Source organism: Eucyclogobius newberryi, unplaced genomic scaffold (assembly GCF_026437365.1).
Source record: "Eucyclogobius newberryi isolate DKJ021-1_F unplaced genomic scaffold, fEucNew1.0.hap1 SCAF_16, whole genome shotgun sequence".
Classification (NCBI taxonomy): Eukaryota; Metazoa; Chordata; class Actinopteri; order Gobiiformes; family Gobiidae; genus Eucyclogobius; species Eucyclogobius newberryi.
The window spans coordinates 19,916,354-19,937,982 of record NW_027315790.1 but is presented as its reverse complement, the minus strand read 5'-3'; the positions used below and the strand labels follow the sequence as shown (position 1 = coordinate 19,937,982).

General features: G+C 38.4%; 1 protein-coding gene across 1 annotated transcript in view; it reads right to left on the bottom strand.

The window, feature by feature from the left end:
• atxn1a (ataxin 1a) overlaps nt 1-21,629 on the bottom strand; it is an 82,600-nt gene that overhangs the window by 24,494 nt on the left and 36,477 nt on the right. Inside the window, exon 3 of the mRNA XM_072447826.1 lies at nt 335-444. The gene's annotated coding sequence lies outside the window, so the exon portion shown is untranslated. The remainder of the gene's footprint in view (nt 1-334; nt 445-21,629) is intronic.

Sequence of the window (21,629 nt, the reverse complement as noted above, 5' to 3'; positions counted from 1 at the left end):
GCTTCCTGTTTTATGCAGCATTTTGAGGACTTTTCACAATTCAAAAGATAGGATATTTTGATTTAAATACTTAATTGCTATGGCAACAGTCCTAATTCTGAAACCCATGGATAGTTATATGTTAAAGATGACCTATTGTATTTTTGCCTTCTTATAGTTCTAATCTACGAGGCCCATGAATCATTATGCTGTATTTTAGAGTGGTAATGAACCATGAAAGTAAATTCATATTATAGATTCACGGTTTAAGCATGTCAGTGGTCATAATGGTTTGGGTGAAACTGTGAGGTTTTTGTAGTGTTCTGTTTGTTCTAGCCATAGGAGTCCTTCTCACCTCATTTACAAGGTCTTCCGGTCGGCTCTGGTCTGTCAGCAGGAGGTGTAGCCCATGGAGAGGGGTCTGGAGCTTCCCAGAATGCCGTGCAGTGATGGATCAGGAACTCGCTGTTGAAAGAAAGAAAGTTAAATATGTAGCTTTTTCCAGAGAAAAAGCCTATATATGCAATGGTTCCCAATGCCATTATTGCATGACATTTTAAAAAAATAATTATTGTTTGAAAAGATAAGCTTATAGAGTGCACCTGTATTCACTTTTGTCCTCATATCAAGACATTTAATGACAATTAACATGTAGAATAAGACTTTATTATGTGGGATTCTTCTAAAAACCAGTGAAGAATAGGGCTGGGCCATATCATAACTTTCACTGTGATACCGGTACAATTTTCAGTGACAGTGAAATTTTAATATTGCGATAAAATGTGGATGAAACACACATGCGCAATGTCATTGTTTTCATGGAGAGCGCAGGGAGCTAGAAGCATTGCCTGAAGTGAGAGAGAAAGCAGATTGACTGCACCAATAAAATTTTACATTTTTTTCAAGTATTTTGTCTAGCGTCAACTATATAATTATCACTAATGTTCGTGATCAAATGTTTTGGCCATATTGACCAAGCGCTCAAAAGAAATACATCTTTTATGCTGCCACATCCTGCTGACAAGATATTTGTTCTGTGTACGAGTGATCTTTCCAGTTCACGTTGAATGCATCTTGTACAGAGTATATTCTATGCTGCCCTGTGTGAATTTGCAGCAGTGCCGTTGCAGAAGAGCTTATTACTCAGTGATCCTGGTAAGTTACGTAATGTTGGTTAAAAATTAAAAGGGCTATGATGTAACTCAGAATAGCGTCCGTGATTTATATGTGACCTTATGTGACTCAAATAAATTATGAAACAATCCACACTCTATCTCACCATGGAATAGGGACAGGCTTACAGTGCTAAAGTGGCAGCCATGGGAAATATACAGTAAGTCTATGGGAAACAGCTTTTAGGACAAACTCTACGGTAAAATGTACAGTACATGGGAATCACAGAAGACAGACGTCATGCCACAATAAGTAATGGCTCGGAGTGGGAGGGTCGCCGAGCTAAATTGAGCCAAAGGAAAGAAGAGCAAAGGGAAAGAGGATGAAGAGGCAGATGGTGGCAGGAAAAAGGCAGCGAAATAACAAAAGCGGGGGACACCAAAACTGAGATAAGGAGGGAGTGAACAGGAGGACAGAACAGTACTCATTACTTTAATTTTAGGTAGAGAGAATAAAGTATATCATGTGCTAAATTGCAGGTCAGAAGTCTAGTAGTAGTAGTAGTAGTAGTAGTAGTAGTAGTAGTAGTAGTAGTAGTAGTAGTAGTAGTAGTAGTAGTAGTAGTAGTAGTAGTAGTAGTAGTAGTAGTAGTAGTAGTAGTAGTAGTAGTAGTAGTAGTAGTAGTAGTAGTAGTAGCGCTAGTAGCAGCAGCAGCAATAGTAAAGCAAATTGTAGCCGTGGAAGCGATAGATGTAAAAGTAGTTTCAATTTTTTATGAGTCATTTGTCTTGCACTTTTGAGTCTGTATTTGTCAGGAGCCCTTGATATATGGGGACCGCACAGTGTGCTTGTTGCTGCACAAACAGATGCTGTGTCGGGATCCATCATGTCCAATCAAGAGCAGCGGCAGTCGGCTAAACAAGTCAGGAACAGTTCAGAGTAACCACATTAGGAGACGGGCTGAGTGAATTTAAAGAGCAGTGGAGTGGACAGCTTACAGACAGGCTAAACCAACAAACAAGCAACAGTGTCTAAGGCTTTTTGGGTTGATGTGAAGCAGTGGTTCTCAAACTGTGGATGGCGAGTGAAGTAGCCAAACATCGTATTCAATACCAGCAATGTTATTTCAAAGTAATATTACTACTTAAAAGGAATCGCTTGTAAGAGCAAGTTTCCGGCTTTGATTTATAATGGAATTGAACAGACAAAACATCAAATAATGCACGGATTCTGTTCTAAGAATGGACATCATATTTTTGAAGAAGTTAATTATATCTAAAGGTAAAGTGCCAGCTTATGTCACGTATAGACTTACAATGGCAAGAGAAACTGAAACTCCCAGTAAGAGTATCGTTAGACTAAAAAGAACAAGAAAAAAGTACAATTTCTTTTAAGATTCCCACAGATTCACAGCAGTAAATTTTGCTTTCTCTAGGTCACTCCTTTTTTTCGAAATACTGTCATGATGGAATATTTTAGACCTAGTATAACCTTACTGTACTGGCCAAAACACCGATTACAGAAAATAGACATTGTGTTTCAGAAAACATGTCTAACTTTAGAGATGAAGACGAGTGCAGCTGTGTTCATGACTAAGCACTGGCACGGTTACAGTATGTGAGCCACCACTTCATCAGCACGTCTGCATTCTTTCCCTTCTGTCTACCGTAAGTGTGATGACATTCTTTCACATTTCCTAAGAAAAACTGCCAGATTGTGTGCGAGCCAGACATGAAATATGAAGCGCGGATCAGGATTCAGAAGTCAAGTCACCTTTTATGTACACAGACACCTCTAAGTGCTTTACATATAAAAGTCCAAATCATTTACACATTTCCAATAGATACAAAGAACAAACATTTGAATAAAAATACAATAAATTGAGTCTAACAAATACATATAGGAGAGAAATATCATCAAAGCTTGATTGTTTCAAAATCCTAAGTAACATGGACCTCAAGATCAAAACGAGAAAAGCATTTGAAAATTACACGTCAACACTATTGCACTAGTAAGGATTTTTGGATTTACTTGTACCACATCCTGGCGCTAACGGTATTCTTGTCCAGGAGTAAATGTGCAACCTATTAAGGAGCAACTTTCATAGATATTTCAGTGGAAAATCTTGTCATTTTAATATACGGTAACAACTATTGCCACATGCAGTCCGATCATTTATTCCCGAACCCCATACCTCAGGGACTGACGTAGTGTCTACAGCTGTGGGGTCAGAAGAATGTACAGAACAGGACTGACCCAGCTGCCTCACAGTAATGTCAGGGAAATGTCTCTTCAAACTGCAGACCATTTTTCATTCACACTCGAACACTGAAGTCTCGCCACATGAGACGAGCCGGCCCTTTCAACAGTCACAGTCAAAGATTAAAGAATGTTACTTTGTGTGCACTTATCAGCCACTTTTATCACAGGTCTCAGATGCTTTGAATAGTTAGAGATGCAGTACACAACACTTGGGAAATTAATATATCAAAATTTATTAATATTACTTCATGTAAGACAATGTTAAAAGTTGTAAAAGATACAACATTAATAGGTGCAAAGATATTGGCCCAAATCACCAATAGTGTCAGACTTGAGTGTGTGTAGAAAGCTATAGCAGTCTAGACAAGTGTTTCCCAACCAGTGGTACTGAGAACAAGCACTTACCAGGGGGCGTGTAATTGTTTCCGACGGTATAAAATACATGTTCTTTTATGTTAATGGTATATCCTTTAGAATGTTTTACAGGATTTAGGACAAAACTATAGTAAAACAAGGAAATATAATAGTAACAATTGACAATATACTACTATTGAACATATTTTCCAAGTACCTATATTTCTCCGAGTGTGAGACAAAGCGTAGATGAAAAAGGTTGGGAACCACTGGCCTACATTCATGTACTGCCCCTTATGGCTAGTTAGTTGAATTAATCATCAATGCATAAAAACTACTTATAGGCGCTGGCTCGTATACATCCCCAAACTAATCAATTACTATTTGGCTTCACAGATCGGAGCAATAAAGCATATTTGTTTGTATTAATTAACCCTATAAAGTCTGGACAAACTAAATCTTGAAGTATTGGCCATTAATCAAACTCCTCATAAAATATGTGACTAGTTGGATATGACTCTGGGCCGGCCTGAATGATTTAAAGCCCCTTAGTCCAGAATTAGAGCAATAACTTTTAACTGTCAAGTCTTGTTGGTTATGACGTGCCTCTTGCAAACAGTCGACAGCAGACCATCGTCTAATAAACAAGAGCACTTACTGAATGCGTTATGATTTTACAATAACCACTTCTAGTCCTAGTTGTTCAGTCTGTCAAACCAAAGTCATTTCTCTTCCTGAACAACACTCCTGTCACTCAAAAGAGGCTGAGGGTTCAAATCCCCAAAGATGTATATTTATTTTCTTGGTGTATCCAAATAAGTGTCATTTTAAAAATGTATAAAACATTTCTTTTCTTTTCTTTTCATTTTGAGATTGTCTGTACTCAATTTTCAAATATTGCATATTTTCAAAAGGACATCCACAATATATTGATAATTACTCCAATATATTGCTCACTTATATTCATGGGTGTCAAAATGTTGACAAAACACTACATTTTTGGGGGGGAAAGTCCTATCAGTGTTGCATATTTCAGGAAACTGGGGCTGAAACAAGTTATTAATTTATTTGCAACCAATCAGTTATTCTACCAGCTTCATCTTGGTAATTTTTTTTTAGGAATTTCATAGTCACAGGCCTTCTCTCTGAATGACAGATTAATTTATTACTAAAATAATCATTAGTTGCAGCTCTACAGGAATGAATTCAGCATTTGGCACAATCTCTTTCATGGAAGTCAGTCTGCCCATCTTAAACAGGCGTGTTTTAAGTAAACTGTGCTGTGTTAGAACATTGAGGTAAATAATTTAACTGTCAACTTCATGATAAATGAAGGACTAATTATCAAAGAGGAGAGAGGACTTAGAGAGGCATTAGAGTTTTTAAACCCGAGCCTCCAACATAACAACTATCACTCAGTCAACACGCACACGCCCATCCACTATCCCAGCACGGCCTATTCATAGAATTGTCCCCAAGAACCATAACAACTGTGGCTAGGGCAGGGTGTCTTGAGCTTTTAAAAGGGTTATACATGTTCATAATACAATGGGTGGAGCTGTATTGTGCTCTGCTGTGCAAACTAAAGCTCAAACTAAGAAAGACATCCCATTTGTCCTCAATCACACAATGGGATGAAGCTGATTCCTGAGTATGTTTAGAAAGGACACGCTGAGAGAAAAGGAAGCATGCGTTTGGTGCCAGGCCTCTCCTTGGCAGTCAGACAAGGACACGCTCACAACCCAAATACACAAGTGCACATACACACAAAGCCGAGTCGTTTTAATTGGCCGCTGATTTGCCAGTTAGTGTTTTCGCCCCTCTCCTCACCTCACTGTGCTGGCTCGCTGCCCTGGAGCCTGGCAGAGGCACAGCTGGACCACAAACGCACTCCAGTAGAATTATTTTTAATAGTTTGTGTCTTTGTACTTGTGGGTAATGGATTTTTACTGTGTGTGCATAGTGAGCTGATGCATTTGAGATGAGAAGTAAACAGAGGTAGTGATAGAAGATAATACGCAAAGAAGTATTATCAATCATCATGGTCAAACGTTTTCAAGGACAAATGTGTCTAGTATGTATATGTATCATTGTACAGTATATCATTGCACAATGCTCTTTATTATTATTATTGGTTTACAGTAAATGCAATGCTACAGTTTCAAAGCCCATCCCAAACTATAGAAATGTAGATTTCCGGAACTTCTGCACAGTTTTGTAAGCACAATCATAGATTCAATCAATGTAAAATGTTGTATTACATTACACTTGTCTTTTAAAGTTAGGGTATCCAGCCTGCGCTCTTACTGGTTTGAAAAATATCTACAATATTATGTTAAATATTTTTAGGAATAAATCAGCATTGTAAATATTATCAGAAAACACTGCGTATGATTTGAAAAAAGTTTAAATCGTATTGCAAGACAAAGATCTATGAAGTGTAAACTTCTACATAGTCTCTCTTTAAAGTCGTTTCTATGTCATAATATTATGTATATTCCCCTTCCCTTCGTAGTTAATAAAATTAATCTGTGGTGTCTGACACAAGTGTGACTAAGAGCCGCCACTGGGGCGTGCTGCAGAGCATTAAGAGAGAGTCATACACAGTACACAAGTGTGGGTTACTTTAAGCTCCAAAGTGTAAAACATGTGAGATGTACCAGAAACACACTGCATCCTTTCCTCTGATACACTCCATTCAATGGAAATCACAAAACTAGAGCTTTGGACACACACTCGTGTCGACTGGCCAACCCAAGGTCACAACAGGGAGAAGTATGTGTGTGATGACATCATTACTAGAGCTGTGCACTTGGGGCTGATTGATGGAGAGAGAGAAGGAGAGAAGGAGAGAAGGAGAGAAGGAGAGAAGGAGAGAAGGAGAGAAGGAGAGAAGGAGAGAAGGAGAGGTTACGGTTGACCGCTGTGAGCTCATTGCCCGGCAACCGCACAATTGGACCTTGCCACTCTGGGTTAGTGCAAATGAAAAGCAAGCAGTGGCTTTTTAGGGACGCCCAGATACGCCAAGAAAGTATTCTAACCCTGAATGCAAAAGTATGTATAAGAAGTGACATACACAAAACCTTCAATTAAGTTTCATGAACCTCAAATAATGTAATGCAATGAGGCCATGGATTTGATAGTATGCTGAAGACGCACTCACAAAGAGAAAAGTACAAAACAAGGCCATCCCATGTTCAAACAGGTACAGTGTATAGTGTACAGTGAGTTTGGATGTCTCTATAGTGACTAGAGCAGCAGCAGATTGCCTTAAACAAACACAAACAAAGGACTACAGTGTGTTGAGTACTGAGCAGCAGACAGGACTGTATTAGTACTACTTTACCTTCTACTGTATTACATGTGGCAACTGAGCCTGGAGGAAAATCACGTCTTTATAAAGTAATTAAATGTATATCGACAACAAGGGGCACATTTCTTATATTGAAGAGAATTTGATACATTAGCATTTTAAATAAAACTTTGCATTTGGGGATGGGAGTCACAGCAATTTACAATTTGATATTGTAAAAGTTTCAAATGTAGTTTTTGCTTTTCAAAAACTTTTTATTAAGAATATAAGAGCGTTTTCTATTAAGAGTGTTTTTTAAAGTTTTTTTATAAGTTATCTGTTCTTTGTTGTTTACTTCTGTACATACTTTGTGTTGCAACACTGGACTTTCCCCATTGTGTGACAAATGAAGGCTTATCTTATCTATCTCATTTGAACAATGTTTAAAAAATCAAGACCTTTCCAAGTAATTCTCAATCACATTATGATGTTACACCTCACAATTGTCCAATGCTAAAAACCCAACAAGATGCCAATACTGCAGTAGCCAAAAATCATTATTTAAAGGTCCCATAACCTTTCCTCGAATCTCCAAACTGACGGGGGGTGTTCACAGGACCGCGTCATAATCACAGGCACACGTCACCATCCCCCCTCCCCCTCCCCCCTCTCCACCCGCCTCCCCCTCCCGCCTGCTGCCTCCCGCCCCCTTCCCCCCGGCTCCGCGCAGCTGCAGGCTCGTCTCCCAATACAAGCCCCGGAGTTTTTCTGCTTCGATTTACGAGGAAACACGGCTCAAAGAGGCCCAAAACTTCATTAATGATATCGCACTCTTTACTATTATCACAATGGTGAAGGTTGATGTGGCAGCTGATGCAGCAACCGGGACAATAAACGGAGAGAAGTTCTATCCGATACCGAAAACCAGGAAATAAGAGCGCAATGGACATAAGACTTATGTATATGTATATATATATGTATATATGTATATATATATATATATATATATATATATAGATCTATAGATATATAGATCTATAGAAATATCTGTTCTGCGCACGCTGTAGAATAAACACCAGATTTATTTCGGCTCAAAGTAGTGATCTGAAGTTCTATCGTTTCTCACTCAGTCGCGCAGCAGGAGCAGCGCAGCGCGCAGCAGACAGCTGTGGGGCTACGTCACGGGTGGGCGGGGCACACACGCGCTCTCTGAGACTACGTCACGGGTTGGGCGGGGGAGCCAGATCGCTCTTCGCAAGGGTGGGGGCGAATATCAAACCAAGCCGTCTGCATTTCCGGGTTGGTGAGGGGGTCCAAGGTCTGGGTGATATTTCTTAACTATTATGTTAAGGGTGTTGCACAACCCTTATTATTATCAATTATACACTTAGGATAGACTACGAAACGTGAAAAAAGCATGTTATGGCACCTTTAATTATGCTATTGATAATCTACAAAAAACGTTAACTATATTACATACACTTTAAGAGAGGTTAGGGCAAAAATAACACATGATTATCAATACAGCAGTAACAATGAGGCAATTAAAATACAGTGCCACCCAATGATGTATCAAAAATATCCCTCTAATAGTCATTGTTCATTCAAAATGACTTTCAAACTGTAGTAATAGTACGTCACAGAAGACGACCTAAAGTGAGGAAGTATATCAGATGTATTTGTTCCTGGATAGTGCAGCCGCTCAGATTGACTGTAATAAGAGCCGTTCTGTCACCGGGCCCTATCCCTTTCCTAATCTCACACATGCAGGCCACACACCTCCACGCCTCTCAGGTGACCTCCCATTGAAGAGCAGGAGACTCAATACTACACCCGCGTCACCGAGCTCCCCCCTCGGACAATCACAGCTCCACAGATCTAGTGTCGCCTGGACAGAAACAATTAGACAGTGCTCCAGGAGACAATATTAAAAGACAAGAGAGAGCTGGGTTCAATTAGTGATGCTGCCAAAACCAAATGATCTATGTCTAAGCGGAACACGGGCTGCCAGGAGCGCAAAATGATAACAGAAGAGGATTCCTTTACTTGTAATGCTAAAGGATTGGAGTTATATTAAATAGAGCTTCATAAGGGACCCGGAGTGCTTTGCAAGTCTATTATTATTTCACTCATCAGTCATTTGGGAGGTAGTGAGTCCCCATGACTATATTATTATTTCACAGAAGCATATTCGCATTTTAGTGAGTAAGAAAGATTAAAAATAGTGTCAATTTCCAAATAGGGCTGGGCGATATGCAAAAAACAGTTTATCATGATTTTCTTGGAGCCCAATCATAATTTATATTTGATCAAGATTCATGGAAACTCAAGTAAGGTAAATAAAGTAATCTGCTTCTTCTCAAAAGTCACACTTTATTGCAACTGGTTGAATCCTCCGGTCATTCAGTGGGAGTTTTGCTGAGGCAGACCAAACAAGAAGTGGATGGGGAAAGTGACGTTATGTGAGAATAAAGCTGCATTCAAGAGGAACTGCGGGAATCACAGTATGTCAACTGGACCAATACAATGAGCATAATATAATAATAATAATTGGAATGAGATTACTACATATATACACTATCGAAACTAGATACTCATATGAACACGTATTGATACAAAAGAAAAAAGATAAGAAAATCTCATAAATTGGACAAAATTTGATCTTACCTGAAATGGTCTTTATCAGAATTAGTATAAAACCACACGGTAACATTAAATAAACTGTTGGATTGAAAATTGTAATCTATTGTCTAGGAAAAATATCTCCATTGGGGAATCAAGTTGTTATTGAGTATAAAGCTTTTCACTATATATAAGTCATTGCAGTGCAGTTTTTAGTCATCATATCCCTCAAAGAAAGCAGTCGTCCGTGAGTTATAAAACAACCACATCTTTAATAATAAATATCAACGCATAGCAGGATCTTTGACTATAATATACACATGTAAAGGGAATACAAATGAAAGCAATGCAGTGGAGCTAATAAGACTGAAAATGAACAAAAGAAAATCACACACAAACAACATGAAGAGTTAGAAAAGGAGCGAGTGCCTCCTTCTCGTCTTCACTCGGTCTTAGATCTTCAAAGACTCAGCTGTACTCAGGAGACACTGGTACAACACACACATCTACCGTCCCCTGCTGAGAAACAAGCTTTCGATGCCGAGGTAAAGAAACAAAACAAAACAAGGATTGCAACAGCGTAGCAAAATGTCATACCTCTTACAGTCAGTATGACTTGAGGTGATTGGACAAAGCAAATAGTAACAGCACATTACTGTTAACACTGGAAAAAAACACTGCATTGTCAGCCATAAACCTGCTTAACTGGATAAATTATGTCAACAGCATAAACATAAACCAAAGTGGGGCTGACTGATGGTGATAAGCTAATTATGATTTTATCCCTGTGATGATGATGTTACTGTATATACTGTTTATATACGCTATATACAATGTCATCAGAAGTGGTTTGAGCAAGGTTACTTTAAAATAATATTACTTAGAGTAGAAAAATAAGGGTATATTTAGTTGTATTCAAAATGAAAATGTTTAATTTTGTTCATAACTTTCCTTATCCAGTCTCAAATTTGCCTTAAAATAAAATAGTCTTTGGTTTGTCTCTTTTAAGTTTTTATTTTGTTTCAATATGACTGATAAAATTGTGTAATTACAATAATGCAGCCATATCATAAATAACTAATCATGTCCAATATAAGGCAGCCCAGTTTCTATGGTTTTCTGTGCCCACTGTCAATAACCAAAGGACCCAAGTCATACCTGTGCACATGCTTCTACCTCAACACAAACGTGCACTTGTTGCCCAGTCAATCCCACCCACCAACAGGTGCCAAAGTGATGACTAATCCGAGTTCTCACCTGTCACTTGTACAATATTATGTCTGATTAATTAATTATGCTGTAATCCTGCACCTAATCAAACTTGGGCTCATTACTTGCTTCACTTGGGGAAATAACATGTTGCATGCATTGTTAGCTCTGCTGTATTCTGCCTGCTCTTGCCCTTGTGTCGTTCTGAGCCGGTCTCTGTGGTCTCCCCAGTCTTGAACATGTCAGAGAGCCTGGGATGTTGTACACAGCCAAATTCCACACTCAATTAGAGAACTGACAGGGCGTTACCCGCAGGGCTCCAGACAAAACTATGTGTTCTAATGTACCAGGACTGGGAGGTGCAGTTAAACATCATTATTTATTTTGTTAAGTGTTAGATAATACAGATTTTTTAAAACAACTATTATAATGTATTCATATTTTAATAAGACACATATCTGGACTGTGAACAGGAAATCAAAGTCACAACAAGGACCATTGTAAATTCAGCTCAAATTAGCTATCCCAGAATCCACTGGGGTCAGTGAAAGTGCATTTAAATGAAGTAGTGTGTAACAGAGATAAATTATTTTCTTGTCTTATTATGATTTAATCTTTGGGGCCACCAAAGTTAATGCTTTTCACCATGAATGATTCAAACATTTAGAAGCGGCGTACCTCTAAATGTCAGTCTTCTGTTTAAAATGCTATATCTGTTATTATTACAGAAGTTAAACTGCAACTACTATTGCATATTAATGTTTGCTTCCACTATCTATTTCTACTAAGGCTGCAATGATGAATCAACTAATGATGACTAGTATAGATCAAATCATGAATAATTATTCTTTTGTAAAGCCTTCAGTTACCATATTTGAACCTTGTTTTGTTGATAATGCATTTTAAAAAGTCTTTCAAATGTACCATAAAAATAATTGTTTAACGAGTCGGCTACTACAATCATCGTTAGAGTGTTTCACAATGTTTACTGCCACTATGATTACTTACTTTACTATTACTAGTGCAGATAATACCCTCACTATTGTAAGAAAGTAAACAATATTACATCATTACACAAATTAATCTTGTGTTGCTTGATGTACTTTTTCTCTTTTACTGTTACTATCACCACGGCCAACCTATAAAGTGATGAATACTTTTTCTATTTATAGTTGCCATCTTTGACTAACCTGAAACATTCCTTGAGATTTGCATGCGTCAGTGTGGTTGGACTGGCCGGGTGTGGAGAGTAAACGCTTAGTGCTGTTTGTAGTACCTCAGGTCAGGTGAGCGCAGTAGAAAAACACACAAAGAAATCCTGGAGTAGTGTACAGATCTCATGTATTTATCCAACTACAACCGCAGCCAAATAAAATACATTAACTCTGCAAAATAGATGATGTTCTGGGTATTACCGGGAGCTTGAAAAATGCCAAATAAATGTAATATAAAAGCCGCTAGATCGCCACTAAAAGCCAGTCTGCTCAATGACCTCATCACACAGCGCTGTGGGTTTACAGACACTGACTTCAGGAGAGAGAGAGCGCGCGGGAGAAAGACATGTTTAACAGGCTCAGAGTGTTTCACTGAGGATTTACTATAATGAAGTCATTCTACTGTAAGAGAAAAGCTTATTGTTACGCCTCAAGATGACTTTCACCTTCAGATATTTTACAAAAACATTATTAATGGCCAAGAGGTCGAAAACATGCAACGCAAAACTGGAAAATGTATGTCACTTTTACTTTTAAGCACATTTTTTAAAGATTAGGCCTATTTCTGAACAGTGTCATTAAGTACTTTTGACATGACCCTCTCGACAATCAGACAATATTATGTCAATCCAACAGAAATGTGTCTTTAAACAAATTAGTTGAGGTTTAATCATCACACAAATGTGAAATGTCTGTAAAAGTAACATAATTTTTTTCCCATTTGTCTTTTTAATCAACTCTTTTTGCAGACATGCTTGATATTCAGATTTTGCCAAAAAAAACAACACAATATTATCAATATCAATAATATTTTTTCTTTTACTTGAGTGTAAATGTGCTGTGTTCTTCTCCTTCCTTTTTTAGTTACTCATAAGATCTCGCAAATGTTTTATAAATTACTTATTGGTAAATTGGCATTAAAATAATTCTATTTTTGTGATAAAAGAGTCTGAAATGAAAGTTCCTGACAGATAGCACAGCTGTAGACTCACGCGTTGACTCCACAGCTGTCCAGTGACACACCACACTGCAGCGATGCCTTTACAGAAGCGCTGCCATGAAGAAGTGGCAGTGTTGTGACAAGACGGAGAGACCAGGATACGCCGAGTGTGAATGAGAAGGCCTATTTTTGTTCAATTTATTTGTGAGAGTAGTAATGATGACTGACTCAGTGTAGCGGGATATGTTTATGACTCAGAAACACAAACGCTGACCTTTGGTTAACAGTAGCATTTCAAATTGTATTTACATATTGCTGCTTGCTCAAAGCCGGGACCTGAACTGCAAACTTTTATGCAGAGTGTCACCCTAATCGCACTAAAAATAAGCCCTCAAACCATGAAAAGGACATACTACTTTTCAGTCAAAAAGTAGAGTAGAAAGTACAGAAACCTGTTCTCAAATGTAGTGAAGTAAAAAATACCCACTGAAAAATATACCTCAGTAAAGTACAGATAGCTAAAAAAATTTACTTTCTTTTGTACTTTGTTACTACTTCCACCACCCTGTCTTCTACTACTACTGTTACTATCACTACGACCCACTCTTAAGAACAATAAGTCAAGATGCATTCTAGTGCCAACCATTCAAATCAAAAGCTCATGTCATGTTGTTAGAAGTCTGTAGTAGTGTAGATCTAAGTGTAAATGTACCGTGTATCCAAATGTATGTTTGATATGAATCAGAGAAACGCAGACGGCCTCTCTCCCCTCACTGTACCAGGAGCCCGGGAGGGGGCCTGTTGCTGCTCGCTGTTATACAATACATATTGTATAACAACTGGCAGTGTGTGGGCAGCTGCTGCCATCTGCGGGGATACAACCCCTGCCACGGCGCTGTCTGTGGATGTTTGTGTCCAGCCGCAAATAGCCGCAAATAGAAGTGCATCATCTACAGTAGGTTAGTCCCTGGTGCATGAAAGGAAGCAAATAGAGCACAAGCTTGTAATGATTGTATTAACTGTAGCAGCCTTTACAGCGGCACACATGTTTCCACTGAGCAGAGAACACAAATATAGGTCTGTTGTAGCTAAAAACAAGCTCACACATGCTGTTGAAGAACTTTAGGTTTATCTAACTGACCAGCAACATAATTAAGCCTGTGGATAAAAAGAAGTTTTACAAAATTATAACATTTCAAGCAGAGTGCAATTATGTGCAGGTTATCCAAGCGGCAGTTATACACATTTTTTAACATGTAAAAGTAAAGCAAACCTTAATAACACAGTGAAAGACAATTCTGGTGAATCCCATGATACATTAATAGAAAGACAATGCATTAATCAACAATATCCTCTCAGTTAAAGCCTAATATCATACTTCTGAAATTTAACTTTTTTAAGAAGCCTTTCACTTTAGAATTTATATACATTGATAAAACAAAACTCCTCCACAATGACAAAGACTGAGCAAGACGAATGCACTTGATGTGCACAAACAAGATGCCGAGAGAATGAACTCCATCAACTCCAGACAGAGCTCAACGCTGAACTGTTGCTATGGTGAACAAAAGCATGGCTTTCCAGTCTATTTTCAGGATGCCACTGTTACATATTTCTCCAACTGCATTTATAAGGCTCAGACAAATTACATTAAAGAATTGTGGTTACCTGCAGAAGCAATTTTCAGATGTTTTTTGTGTACAGTAATTGAAAAGGCATCACAATTATGACAATTATGCTCAGCTCATATGTAATAGTTTTAGTTTACAGCAAACCATCCATTGACAGGCATTTCAAGGTGCAGTATTTACATTTCCTGGAGGAGGGCCCGCCTCTGCTTGTCTCCATGGAGATATGATTGCTTTGCCTGGCTGGAATGTTCCACATGATAACATTTTAATTATCTAGAAGTGTATGGTATTTCTTTGTTGTTTTTGTTTTATGCACTAGTACTCAACAACAATAATCGAACATTCAAGTTTGTATTGGGATCAGTATTTGTTTCACTTTTTGCAATTGTCTCGTTCGGGACAATGTACATTATACTCATGAAAACAGAGATGTTCCTCAGTATGACATTAAACTTATCCATCTTCTATTTATTCAATTACAGGTGTTTACATTGATCAAAAATACCTTGAGCCTCCCTCCACAGATCTGACTCGTAACATGGCTCGATGACATTACATGCTTGTCTCCAGGGAGATGGATAAGTTTAACGCCACTGCGGAACATTCCAGGTGTTGATGTGAGGATGTTTTGTCAGTCATACAATGATGTATGTATTTATTTTTGTCCAGGATAAGCAGCAACTCTCACATTTTAAAATCTTTAGTCACGGATCACATTTGGCCAAGATTAGAGTGTGTCTCTGTGAATGTCTTGTAGTGGATCTGATTCACGAAGGACCACAAAGGCCTTAAAAGTCTTTAGATTATGGGCTGGAATCATATCTAGTTCCAAAATGTCCTAAATTTGACAAACAATAGTGATAAATTATGCATTATTAAAAAATTGACACAATACAAGTGTGATGGCTACACCTCATATGACATAGCAACTCACAGACAATAACATTTTACCTAAAGTATATTAATAACTAGTACTGCTCGTATTTCCTAGACATAAATTATATATCATATTTCAGTTCAACTCATGCGTTCAAGGTTGACATATCTTAAAGCTGTGACCACACTGAATGAAACAAGAGTGATCAAATGAACAAGTGTGAGTAACAACAGCTAACAAGAGCCACTGTTACACTTTTCTGAATCTCACTCGCCCTCAGCTTAAATCACATCTGCACAAGTGGAACAAGAACACAATCTGTACGCAGTCTCCCTACTTCTAAATAACATTACTATCCCTGTGTTTCAGCGGGATGAAAAACACCAAGATGCCACTCAAAACAGTAAGCAGAAACCTATGAACATTACCTCATCAAAAACATTATTAGAGGTATTACAGTAAGTAATTTAAATTTGGACGAACTATCTAATTAATTACTTACCTCTGTCAATTTAAGGCATCAGTTGTTAAACACCAATAAACAACCAGCTCTTGTTCTCAAGCGTATGTTTTTGCCGTGTGATCTTGTTCGTATGTCATGCAGCTCTAACCCTGATAGTGGTAATAGTATAGGCTGTACTAAAAATAAAGTTTGGCGACAGTGATTGTAAAGAAGACCTCTGCGGTGCTCATAAACTCTAGCCTTGTGTCACTAAACAGGAAGCAGCCCCAGCCACAGAAGTCTCAGGGGGCACAGTGACGAGGCGTGTGTGCGTGTGTGTGTGTATGTGTGTGTGTGTGTGTGTGTGTGTGTGTGTATGTGTGTGTGTGTATGTGTGTATGTGTGTGTGTGTGTGTGCGTGTGTGTGTGTGTGTGTCTGCGTGTGAGTGTGTGCATGTGCGTGTGTGTGTGTGTGTGTGTCTGCGTGTGAGTGTGTGCATGTGCGTGTGTGTGTGTGTGTGTGTGTGTGTGTGTCTGCGTGTGAGTGTGTGCATGTGCGTGTGTGTGTGTGTGTGTGTGTTGTGTGTGTGTGTGTGTGTGTGTGCGTGCGTGTGTGTGAGAGGCTTACATGGCTTTTTGGGCCTGTCTCTTATTTAAAACCACAGAGCAGAAACACACAGGTCTGCAGAGGTTATGGGAAGGAGTCCTTGGCTGCAATTCTTAGGGGGAAGGAAAACAAGGACGGACAGAAATGTAAAACATTATTGTAAGCACGTATATTCAGACCAAATGCGAGTTTAGGAATTACAAAGTCATAAAGATCAATGCGTGTTACTGCAGGCGCAGGTCCGGGAGGTGTGGAGTCTGTTTTTTCCAGACAGCGCAGCGCTCTGGAGTGGTTTTGAGGTAATTAGATGAGTACTTCTCTGTGTTATCTAGCAAACCCACATGAACATGCGCTGCGTTGGTCAAACACCGTAGTGTGCGTGACAGGCAGTCTGCAAGTTAACCACGTGCCAAACCCGCCTCGAATATGTGTCAATGAAGTGAGATTACTCTTTTGCCAAAACAAGAGAAATATTGCAGGACTTCAAGCTGTCTACATAGATGACTGAAGAATAATTCATAATTTGCCGATGAATGTCAGGGGTTAAAATAGACCCTACAGTAAGAAAAAAGGGGCTCTGCATAACAAACTAAATATGAATTAAGCTTTAGCTTCTAGCTGTTCTAGCATGTCAATTTGTGTTTTAAATTCATAGACATGAAACAAGTTTGTATTTAATTCTACATCTACTGAAGGGAGCACAACTCTTGGAGATTTAAACATCCGCCTAAGACACAATGGCTTTTTAACATTCCCTGCATAGTGTTCAGTCCTTGTAGAGCATGCATTAAGATCACCATTCATCAACCTCTGCTGCAAAAACACAATATAACTCGCTCGCCCTGGCAGCGCTGGACCACAATATTCTCCCATTATAGCACACTTAGGTTTGTGTTGAACCTGCCATGAAGTACAGATACATGACAGTGAACGAGGCCACCTCTACACCAGCCTGTGGCCATTTTGTGGGTGCTTATCTTGGGCGCGTGAGAAAGCCCAGGGCACCGGCGCTGTCAGCGATAAGCCCAAGGTAATAAACGACCTGAACAAGAGACGAATATGTGCAAGTATTTTCCCATCAGTCGGACATGTCAGGCAGCGCTGTGGGTCATTAGAACAGGCCGGGTATGGGCTGTGTCCAAGTGACAGCGAGACACGGGGTCCTCAGACTGGGGCGCCTGTCTGCAAGCCAACATGAGAACACAAGTGCTCTAGACATTGTCATAAGAAATGCAAAGACCTTTAAAGTAGATTTTTTTTTTAAGAAAGTTTGCAAATGTTTACCAAAGGGAAAATAGTGTCTTACAGTAGTGCTGTTACTGCAATGTATCACTACTACTTGAAGTTAAATGAGTCAATAAGGAAAGATATGCTCGTCCATTTACCATCGCTGAACCACAGGAACAGGACAAAGCCTTTTCTGAATAGTTTTAAAACTATAGTAATATAATATAACTAGTATTTTATATATAAAAAAAAAAAAAATCATACCAAATATGGTACAGATCTGTATTTGATGTTTATTTTTTTGTCATACACTGCTCCAGGTTCAAGGGGAGACACTAAAAGCAAAACTATTTTCATTTATTTTTCAGTCTCTCTCAACATGTTAGCTTTCACCTGGAAATAATAAAATTGTCCAATCTGTCCAAAACATTTTTTTTTTATTTTGATGAGAACTTTATACATCTACTGTCGGACTATGAATTGTTCTTTAAATATGTGTACACTGCCTTACAAAGTGTTGCACAGAAGGCAACTATTAAAGTAAAAGAAACAATTATTAAGTTTGGAAATAAGTATGATTTACAGCTTTAAAAAAGTACAGCTACATTTCCAATCAACGTTCTATTTTATGATACTTTTATCATATGTAAACACAACATTGACAATGGAAATAACCATTTCTAATTCTGATTCTGATTCTGATTTTGAACATTTTAAATCTAGTACCGGTAGATAGGCAATGTGACAACCGGCCCAAGTACACACTTTAAAGACCTTTTTTATCTTTTGTGGTTCTCCCTGAATCTGATCCACTGTGACACATACATACAGACACATTTAATCTTCTCAGAGCAAATGTGATATGAGCACATTTGGAACGATGTACTGTATAACTGCACGGGACATTTTAGTTTGCTTTTGCAGCACAGGGCTACAGCGAAGCATTGGACAGGACAAGCAGCCGTAAATAACGACAGTCTCAACGCACAGGGGAGTCTCAACACTGTTACAGCAGTCAGTAATTCAGGCCAAAGCTCTCCCCGAGGACAACGCTGGATTAAGCAACATCAGTCAAATCACACACACTCAGCTACTGCAAATCAAATCAATCGGCTCCACCCTTTAAACAGGGGACAATAAAAGACTGAGCGAGAGAGGGCAAGATCGAAACAGGAAGGAAGTAGTGGAGAAAAGAGGGCAAGTCTTTCAATAATTCATCAACTGCTGTTTCATTTGGGGAAGAATCAGTGTCCCAACTCAACTTCAGGGTCCGAAAGCAAGATTTTCTGCTCACTCAGGCTACAGAGTAAAAGATCAAAGCGCAATTATTTTCTGCTAAAAAACAGGGTTGAACAGGGAATTATGTTACATAATAGAGGTACTTCAAATTAGGGATGAGCAATTTATTGAATTTTAAATCAAGACCGAGATTCAGTCATATTCTTGGGTCTTTTCATTCGAGGTCCACAGCCAATCCTCTGTCAGTAAAAGCGGGCAGTTTAAAGCACATTCTGGACTTTTGAGGAAGAAAGATGACCATTTTTAATATAAAAAGAATTATGTTAGAGGTATTAATTTAATTTTTTTATTTTTTTATTTGATAAAACAAATCATGATCAATTCAAGGAAAACCCTAAATATTAACATTAAATATTGATTACAATTTTATTAAAGTTATTTGTTATTTAATTTGTTGTTTTACTTGTTTGTTATGTTATAATGAGAGTCACTAAATCATCTGCCATAAACAGCAGTATCTTAATGGATGTACAGGTTCAGTGAAGTTGCTAATAGTAATTGTTTGTGGCCATAGAACAGAAATCAATATCATATAATAAATATATTATATGACCCTTTATTATCAAGGGTCAAGTGTAAAGAAAAGCATCAATTGAAGACCAGAAATACACAATTTGACATAAAAAGGGGAGCAACCAAAAGCCACAAGAGGTCAATAAAGGAACAAGTGAGTATTATATGAACATTAGTTTCTGCCTGCCTGTGATTTGTAAATATGCAACCATGCAAAATTATTTTTATTGGTTTCAGTCGATTAAAGGCAAATTGCAGTTTGCAGGTTCAATTGAGCCACATTTTAAAGCGATTGATTTCACGGAAAAATAAATGCTGGTCAGATCATAAATCCCAATTAAGGCCAAACTCTGAATATAGTCTGTGTGTCCAGACGCAGCTACTCCAACTCTAAGACATAGATTACTATTAAAGGATTAATGTGGATTCATTAGTACAGCTGGTGCAGTGAGGGGAGCGGGGCACTGAGAAATAGGCTTCATTACATCTTTATATAATGGCTCTTTTTCTCTGTATACAGGCCCAGCACTTTTCTCTTTGATAATGGCACCGACTCACTCACTAAAAGCTTAGTTTAAAAATACATTCTTCCACAAAGCTTCAGTCTGCCTCAGTCAATGCTGCGAACACAAGCACCCAGATGGAGCGCGCCGCGTGTGGGAGTGCATATGTCATTTCACTCAATGTAACAGTGATCTGCTCACACTGTCTGGCATTGAGAGCGCTCCAGGAATGAAAAAGTTCAGCTTTTTACAGCTGCTACTACAACCTCGCAGTCAGATGTGTAGATGTCTTTCTGTAGAGATCAAAGACTAAGGTTTTCTGAATTATTTTATTGCACTATTACAAGTTTAGTTAATAGCAACACTAAATGGTTACAAGCCAGTGAACTAGCAAGGTCAAAAAATCTGTACCGAGATACAAATTGATGATAAAAAACATGGTTACTGCTGTTTTGCGTCAAAATTGCCTTATGGTATTAGCGGTAGGGCTGGGAATCACAGGGTCCCTCACGATTCGATGCGATACACGATACACGGCTCACGATACGATAATATCACAATTCTGCGATACATGCGATAGTCAATATATTGCTCATGATATTACATGATACAACATATTTATTTGTTAAACCACGACCTGCAAAAACTGAAAAGGAAATGGACACATTTTAATATTCAAAACAGTCAAAATGTCAAATGGTTTGCGCAAAGAAGTTTCCTTTCTTTAAACATGCAACCCAATTGTAGCACGGTCACAAAAGCATTTGGGAAATTATAAAAAAAATGACTCATGGCAATATCCATACAGCAGCCCATAATACTGATACTATATCACCGAATTTAGTATCAGAGTATATCGATATTTTGGCACACCCCTAATTAGAGGTGGGCAATATATAATTTTGTTGTATAAATAAATACTAAATAATGTTGTATAAGTAGTTTTGGATACATGCAAAATTTGAATTTTATAGTAAAAAGTATGCTAAAAAAAAGAAGAGCTGATTCAAAGGCGTATTGGACGATTTTTCGCCGATTTGAGAACTCTAGCGTGCGGATGCAGAGCGATGCAGAGAAAAGCCTCGCGGTTAAACGTGCGTTTGTTTACCAGCAGCGCGACAGATCGCATCGCTCGTCTCCCGTAGATTTCCGTCTCTTCTGAGTCAGCTCGAACTGTCTTTCTCTGTCTTCATTTTGTCCTGTACACTGAGGGAACTATATTATGATAGATCCATGCGCTTAGAAACGGGGAAACATGCTGCTGAGCCGACGAGGCTGCAGGTGAGCAGTAGGTGCATCCTATGATTGATACGTGGCAGGACTAATCGGCTGTCCACACCACGAGGAAATGAGACTCAAAAAATCGTCCATCCAACCTTTAAGATTTATTTTTTTTAAACTTATCTCGTAAATATTCAAATAAAGTTAGATTTCTACATCTTTGTGATTAACTTTACTTTGACATTTCATCAAATTACCAGAGTTTTCCCGCACAGCAGACCACGCGAACCAAATATGACGAGTTCCCGACTGTATCAAATTCTA